Source organism: Phyllostomus discolor, chromosome 13 (genome assembly GCF_004126475.2).
Source record: "Phyllostomus discolor isolate MPI-MPIP mPhyDis1 chromosome 13, mPhyDis1.pri.v3, whole genome shotgun sequence".
In the NCBI taxonomy this organism is placed as follows: domain Eukaryota; kingdom Metazoa; phylum Chordata; class Mammalia; order Chiroptera; family Phyllostomidae; genus Phyllostomus; species Phyllostomus discolor.
Window position 1 is genome coordinate 31082020 of NC_040915.2, and position 8575 is coordinate 31090594.

Genomic DNA, 8575 nt, shown 5'->3' on the forward strand with positions numbered 1-8575 from the left:
TCTAACAATGAGAAGAATTCCAGGACTAAGGTCATAAGGGGGTGGTCCTAAGGTCATAAGGGGGTGGAGGAAGCCAGAGCTAATTCGCAGGTGTGATGGCTGGTGTGGCCAGCTAGGACTCTGCTTCTCCCGAAAGCATTGCAGATATTCTGAGAAATCCCTTTGCTTGCACAAGATCTAAAATTAATGACGCTTTTCATCCTGGGTGTTTGCAATCCGCTTGTTCAGCTGTAAGCTAAACAGATTCTTCTCCGTCTTGAAGAAGAGTTCCCTGTTACCAAAGGCTGCTCTTTGATCAACAGTGACCTCATGTATTTTATTTCTTTACATTGGAGAATTCAGAGATGTAGTCTTCAGTGTTCTCTGGTTCTTACAGAAGCTCTGCTTTGCTAGTGGAATGGATCTGGGCCACTATAATTCCTTTGATGAATGAGACTTTCAGTTAATTTCTACAGAACAGGCTATATACAGTCAGTCTCTGTGGCATCAGACCATGAGGCCACGATCTGTGTTTGAGGCCCAAGGCTGAGAGAAGGATCTCTAATCAATTTGTATGCTTTCCACAGTTCCTATTCAGGACACTGATGGGCATTTGACAAAAGAAAGACACCGGAGAATTTCTTGGTCTCTATCTTCAAGAATGCTGTGGTCTACATTCTCAAAGAAGATGTAAGGAATGCATAAATTAGTAACTTCAAAATAGAAGAGAACATAATTAAATAGAAAGTACTGAGTAACAATTAGTATAAAAAATTGTTTTGATTCAGGCACCTTCTTCTAAGGAAGTGAATCCCCTTCATCTGAGATAGGCTTTGAAAAGTAGATTAGCAATCATCAATAGGTAGAGGATGTGAAGGGAGGTATTGCCGGTAAGAGAGAGGAAGGACAGAGTACGGCATGTGGACATTCATTGGCATGACTCATTAATGCCCACTTTCCCTGTAGACCATAGTTTACAGAAAGGCAGAACCCGTCCTTTAAAATACCGCTAAACCGACATTGTTCCCATTGTACAAATTAGGTGCCCAAGGCATAGCTGTTGAAAGAATAAATAAAAGACTGATGTTTGAAAATTATAGGGGTATTTCATTGAATAGAACTGTTTGAATTATAAGTAATGATAACACTTTTTGTTGGGCCTTTACTATGTGTCATAAGTGTTGTACATTTGCTGACTCTTAACTTTCAGAACATCTCAGTGCAACTGGTGCTTTTGTAAACTCCGCTTTATACCTGAGGGGAATGGAACAGAACAGTGAAGTAACTTCCCCAGGGTCACACAGCAACTATTGGCAAAGCAGTAACTCCAATCTGGTCTATCTTCATTATGCTCTACTCTGTACTCTGCCTTCTGTAGGGACACTTGTAAACATGGTTTCGCAACAGTTTTCATTTTTAAGGTTATTGGATACCAAGGAAAAAGGACTTAAAGGATTGTTTTCTACTTATTTTTCACTTTACTTTTTTCAGCTTTATTGGACAGTTGACAAATAGAAATTGTATATACTTAAGACACACAGCTTGATGTTTTGGTTTATGTAAACATTGTGAAAATCTAAATATGAGTCGATAATTTTTGTACTCTGTTATGTATGGGATAGAGTAGGGAGCAACAATATAAAACTAATTTTCTTGATCTTCCCCCCCAAAAAAACAGTTACTTTTGATGGCTGGTAGGTTGGTGTTTCTAGGAAGGCTTAAGTATAAGTTTTCTAAAAGCGCTTCAATGAAGAACAGAAACATTTCCAATTCTGAAGGCCAGATTTTGTGAATGTTAGTGTATATACACTTTGTTTGTTCACTTGATTTTTCCCAATCTACTGAGTAAGACATTGCCATCCACAAGTAATGGGTATTTTTGTGTTTAAAATGCGGAGAGGAGAAAACAAAAGAATTGGCAGTAAGTGGCCTGAAATGTACACCTCTGATTGGTACTTTGGTGCCACCACGATGATTTTTAGGGTCATGAATAGTTTTCTAACTTAAATCCGGATGACTAGCAGCAACAACAAAAAGAAAACCACTAAATATTAACAATGAACGTGTGCTATGAATACCCACCTGGTCAGATGATGAAATCTAACATATTAGAAAAATATATCTTCTAATCAGCTCTCCTGGGTGATTTATTTTTCGTCATCCCTATGCCCTAAAGACATGGTCCTGGTGCCTGATCAATTATTAGTTTGAACATGGAGCGCAGCTTTTTAGAGAGCTATCAACCCCCTTGAAGTAAATTGTATCCTGTGGCTAAAATTTGACACAGTTCCAGAAACACATACATTGTATATTCTTCGGCAGCGGGTTGCTATTTCTCAGATGCCTCAGAGGCATCTACATCCTCAGTCTCTGAGCCAAACTTTTCAGGACTTGGATTCTTTGAAAACTTTAAATGCTCTGTGGTGCTATCAGACCGGTGTTGAAGCTGATCTCAAAGTCCACTATTAAAACTCCCCTCAAGGACATTTTCATTAGAACTTTGTACATGGGCAGTTCAAAAGATCCAGCTATTGATTTTTGTTCAGAAGTCCTGTCTCCACTTTCATATTACGCAACTTTTTTGACATATTTTCAAAAACCTCAAAGCGTGGGCTGCCCGAGACTCCAGCCAGGATTTTATGCTGCTCATTTGATTTCCTCCGGCCACATTCTTCTCCTGTCCTTGTCAACATGGCAAGGAGAAGATCCGTCTTAGAAGATTTGCTAAAAAGCAGAAGCAATTTCACAGCAGTAGAAAAAAAAAACCTGACCTTTCAAGGCACACACAAACATTTTGTTGTAGCATTCATTTATCAGACACATAGATTATCAGAGTGTTTATCGCCAGTTAAAATTCGTAAAGGGAGGCAGGAACCACCGTGTGTACATTGTAGCAGAGAGCCTCCAGCACGCAAGTGTACTCAGCACATATTTAATGGAACGGTCGCTGGGAGAGCAAGAGGAATGGGCAGGAGGAACTAATTCCTGGGATAGGTATTTTATAGCTCTCTGCCAGAGCAGTGTGAAATAAGACTTGCCTCCATATTACTTCTGTCACTTTGGGTGGCCTTTCAAAACTGGCAGTTTGTAAATAGAAAACCGACTCGTGTTTTTGGTCGTGACCCGTAGTGTGAGTGTTTCATGGGCCCCCAGTTCACGCTTCGGCAGCGTGGGCAGAGTACAGATGTGAGATAGCTCTGCGGAAGCAGTGAACAAGTTTGTACAGGTAGGGTCCTCACTAGTTTCGAACTTGGGGCTAACCTTCAAATATAGGTTTATATGTCACAATGAAAAGCAAACTCCATAGGAAACCCTATGAAGTGTTTTAAAAGTATGTTTTCTGGGAATATTACTATTATTTATTATTAGAGCTAGCTTTGTACGGAGTGGTCACTATCGGTAGGTGCTGTACAATCGATCTCACCTGTATTATACATTAGTTCTCTTAACAACTCCTTAAAGTAAGTGATAGGAATATTCCCATTTAATGGATGAGGAAACCACAGCCTAGAAGACGTAAGAACATTGTTCAGAATCTATAACTAGTAAATTTGATGGTGAAACATGATGCAAGTTCTACTCATGCCAGAGAATATGAAAGATTCATATATTGGCACAGTAGAGTGCCTTGGAATCCCAATCCAACATAAGATCGTGATTATAACATTGTACTCCACTAGGGGGCAACATAGACTCTGCATCTTCTTGAGCCCATTTGTTCCCAACATTTCTAAAGGACCCACGGAATAAACAAGGTCGGTAAGAACACAGAACCCAAACACTTTACTACTTACAGCAGAAACAACACTTTGTTCAGATGTAAGTTGTCCTTTATTATTGACTAAAAATGTTATCTTATGCATCCCTCGTAAAGAGAGCTTTGTCTTATTGACATGAAGAATTTAATCCCATGCTTCATTTTGCTTTCCTGACCCCATTGCCCCCCAAACTCAAACTGTGGTCCCCCATACAATGACAGCCAGACAGCGAAACGTGGTCTCATGGGGGTTGTCTGGTCAACCTTTTCCAGGAAGTGTTGGGAGCGCAGTAGGTTTGCCTCACACAAAGCATTGCATGCAAGGCCAATGTTAAAGTGTCAGACAGTGAAGAGTTCCACGCTGCCGCGATTCAGAATGCAAGTGGGCACCGGTGAACACTCAGATGTTTCTGTCTTAAATCAAATGTAGAAATCGCACTGTTCCTATAAAAAGATGTTAGCAAGTTCGTGAACTTGACAGCGCAGGGGCAACAGTTTCCTATTGTAGGGAACAAATGAAAGCGTATGCTACTTGGTTTTCCTGATACTTCTCCTATTTGATCCTTTTGAACTCATTTTCATACTCCCCCTGCTGGACTTAAAGAGGCCTAAACAAATGAGTTTGGGGGGCGGCAGCCTGTCGACCTGTGGATGACACACGCTTCATATCGAGTTGCCCGGGAGTTCCATTCCTTTATGCCTTGTTGAGTGGAAATCTGTCGTTTGAGGCCAACAACCAGATCGCCCTTTCGGTATTGTATGTGGAGCTCATGAAAGGAGGGCTAAGTCCACTACTGTGTGAATGGAGCAGTGTCAGTTCTGATGAAATGTCAGAGAGAAATGAAGTTCTCCCGTAGAGCATTACAACAAGCGTCGGATTTAAGAGATTTGTGAAACAATGAGTTCTGCTTGACGTTTGCGGGGGTGCAGATTTACACAGAGTATGTGAGAGGTAGGAAATAATGCAATAATCCGAGTGACGTGGTAGTCTATTTACCTTAAAAGAAATACATATAAATATATCTTTTTTTCAATGTTCAAAGTAAAATAAACACAGAAGTAGAGATACCATCACTCTCGCATTGTTACAATTACTAGCTATTCATGGACTAGTCTCTGTGAATCAGGCTCTGAATGATGCTCTTTGCAAAGAAATAAGTGTGAACCCAACATTCATGGGCACTCATTTGGGTCCTGGGTAATCTCAATAGAAATTTGGAAGCCATTATTGATGACACAGCTGGGTGGACATCTCTTGCCCAGGATCAAGAAGTGAACTATGAACAAGTTGCATGTAAATTACAGGACATTCTTTTTCCATTGTGCATTTCAGTCTCTTCCGGTTCCTCCTCCCTCCTCTCTGAGGACAACAAAAAGCATTGTGAGATGAAGAATCATCGGTTTGACCCTGCTATTTTTATTCCTCATTTAAGATGTTGTCTTTTTTAGTCTCCTGTCTTACTGCCATGAATGCGTGGCACTATGTGACATTTACACCCTCATAAAATTGTATTTCCTGTGCTCCCAGAGTGTTTTGGAGGGTCCTCATTAAGCTTCAATGGATCAGACAGATGCCAAAATCCAATAGATCAACTAGTAAGAAGAACCAGATAAAATATTATGAAACAGAGAGATAGTTCAGTTCATCCAGAATATTGTGTTTATAAATATAGAAATAGAGTAAGATAGAGGGTTCAGTGCATAGAGAGAAAGGAGAAGGAGAAAGATGATCTTAATAGGAAAAAACTTGGACTCTATGTCCACATTTTCATGAATAGCAGAGATTTCTTCTTTTTTATGGCTGATTAATACCCCATCATATAATGTATATAAGATTATATATTATATATGATCCCATTATATAATATATAATTATATAATATATAATCATATGTATATTATATAATATACAAATACATAATTATATTTATTATATATTATTTATTATATAATATATGTATATATAATATCACAATTTCTATTCACTAGATGGTGGACACTTAGGTTGTAAATATTTGTATCCAAGAGTTGGCTATTGTAAATAATGCTGCACTGGACATGTGGATGCGGATACCTCTGTAACATAGTGGTTACATTTCCTTCATCCACCAAACAGAGGTGGAATTGCAGGACCCATTACATTCGGTGGGTAGACTTTTCGAGGACCCTCTAGTCCACCCCCTTTTCCACGGCGGCTGCACCCGTTCCGGTCCCCACCAACCGTGCAGAGGGCTCCTGTGCTCCACATCCTCGCCACTACTTTCTACCTCGTGTTGTTTTGCTAACAGCATTTTTCCCAGGTGTGACGTGACATGTCGCAGTGGTTTTGATTTTCATTTTCTTAATAACTACGGATATTGAGTACCTTTTCATTACCTGCGGGCCATTTGTATGTTATCTTTGGAAAGATGTCAGTTTGGTTCTTCTACCTAGTTTTTCAGGTTCTGCCCTTTTAATGTAGGTGTGTCGAGCAGGTGGGAGAGCACCAGGCATGTATTCAGTGCTGAATAAGTATTTTTTTAGTTCATTGTAATCCCATTATTTGGGACAACAGAAGAACAGCAGAAAAATCATTACTCACACATCTAAGTACGCATATTTAATTCATCTATAAGAGGAAAGGGTAGCCCTGGCTGGTGTGGCTCAGTGGGTTCAGCACCAGACTGTGAAGCAAAGGGTCACTGGTTTGATTCCCAGTAAGGGCACATGCCTGGGTTGCGGGCCAGGTTCCCAGTAGTGGGTGTGTGAGAGGCACCCACACATTGATGTTTCTCTCTCTCTCTTTCTCCCTCCCTTCCTCTCTCTCTAAAAATAAAAATAAAAATAAATAAAAATAAATCATTTTTTAAAAAAGAGAAAAGGAGAGCATCTTTGCAAAAAGAACAGGAAAGCTCATGACTTCATATAAAACACTGGCCTCTCTCTGAATCCATAACAGTATTAATAAAGATTTAATGAATAATTAAAGTATGCCAGAAACTCTGTGAAACACTTGTAGATATGATTTCTTTGAATATTTACAGAAATATCTGCTGTAATCAGAAGAGGAAATTGAATCTCACAAAGGTGAAGTGACTAGCAAGTAGAATTGAGTTGGTATTCCAGCCTAGGTCTGTCTACAAATTTATTCTCTTTATCGCCTCTCTGTTCCCTGCAGATTTCCCTTTCAAGTTAGAATATTTAAAACCATGCTTATCTAGTCTGTACCACTCACACACAGTCGGTCACAAACTTCTATGTATTCTATTTCAAAAAATAGCTTACAAATCTGTCCTGCATTTTTGTATTCCTTTTAAAATCTAAACCCTCTTTACGTCTCATATGTATTATTTTGATACTCCCATCTGATTCTCTTAACATAAAACTTTCCTATCTCCTAGTTTAACGTTTTTTTGTTTGTTTGTTTGCTTGTCATTATTCTTGGGGTTTTTTGTTTGTTTGTTTGTTTGCTTTGTTTGTTTGTGTTTGCTGTCATGGTGTTCCCAGAATTTGTATTTCTTCCAAATATAGCTCCAAATTACATCTTCAAGCATATCTCTCCCATTGCCACATTGTATGTCCTCGACTGGAGCCACAGAGAACTTTTCACAGTTTGTCCACGTTTTTCACATGTATCATTCATCCGATGCCATGTTCTTCACGTGAGTGACCTCTGCATAAATGTCCTTGCCCACCTTCTCTTCATCGGCGTCCTCTCTTTTTCCAACAAGACTATGTTCCCATACAAAGTTTTCACACCGATTTTCCCACTAAGTAACATCATCCTAGCCACATAGGTGGTTGACATTTATACACATTTTAGGAATGACTAATGTCATTAAATATTTAGTCAGATACTAGCACCAAATCCTTTAGAGAGAGAAAAATTATGTTAACTGGTGGAAGCTCTTTATGAAGAAACAATTTATATTTAAATGTCAATACTAAAGAAAACAGATGAAAAGATAAGAGGAGGAATAAGCAGCCCAGCTCTCCTGGACTTCCTCTTGCATCCCAGCAAAGCCTGCAAAGAACCCTGCAAATCTATGCAGCTTCCTGTAGGGACCGTGGATGCACGATGCCAAGGCCCTTGCATGAATTTTCATTTTTTGTTATTATGTTGACAGCTCACATTTCAAAGCCAGTTCATTTAAATGAACTGTTCTCTCTAAAATGCCTGCATGTGATATTCTTCTTAATTTGAATTTCTCCAAAATGCTTCTTTTTCGTTACTGACTTCTATAGCTAGTATGTTGACAATCTTCAGATTTCCATGCAAACCTACCTGAGAAAATACTAAAACAAAGTCGAAATGGTCCTTCTAAAATATACTTGGATGCACATAGAAAATCCAAAAGCAATTTGATAAAGGTTCTATGGAAGAAAGAATTCACCTTTGCTGAGTTAAAGAGAAAAATTGGGTGTCTCTGTTTTAGAACCTTACTGGTTTGAATTCACATAGCCATTTATATAGAGGCTGTAGCTATTTTTATTAAATCTTTTGGAGTTTTACTCAAGTCTTAAAAAGCAGCTGTTGGAACTAAAATACTTCAAGAAAGTAATTTTGATTATGTAGGAACCTTATCTCTTATCACTGTATACATTCATGTACTCTCTTGTTAATCCTATTCTCAAATTAAAATTAACTTATTAAATACTTACTAGGCACCAGAAATCTACTGTTGCAAGTACTAGGATGAGCTCCTGTCTTCATAATTCTTAGACTCTATTACAGAAGACTAATACTAAACATGTAACTGGGAAGTGCTGTGAAAACACATAATTGTGAGAGCCACCTATAGCGTGGAGAGGCTCGGGGATGGACTCCCTTAAGGGAGTGATATTTTAGGTTGAGACTTA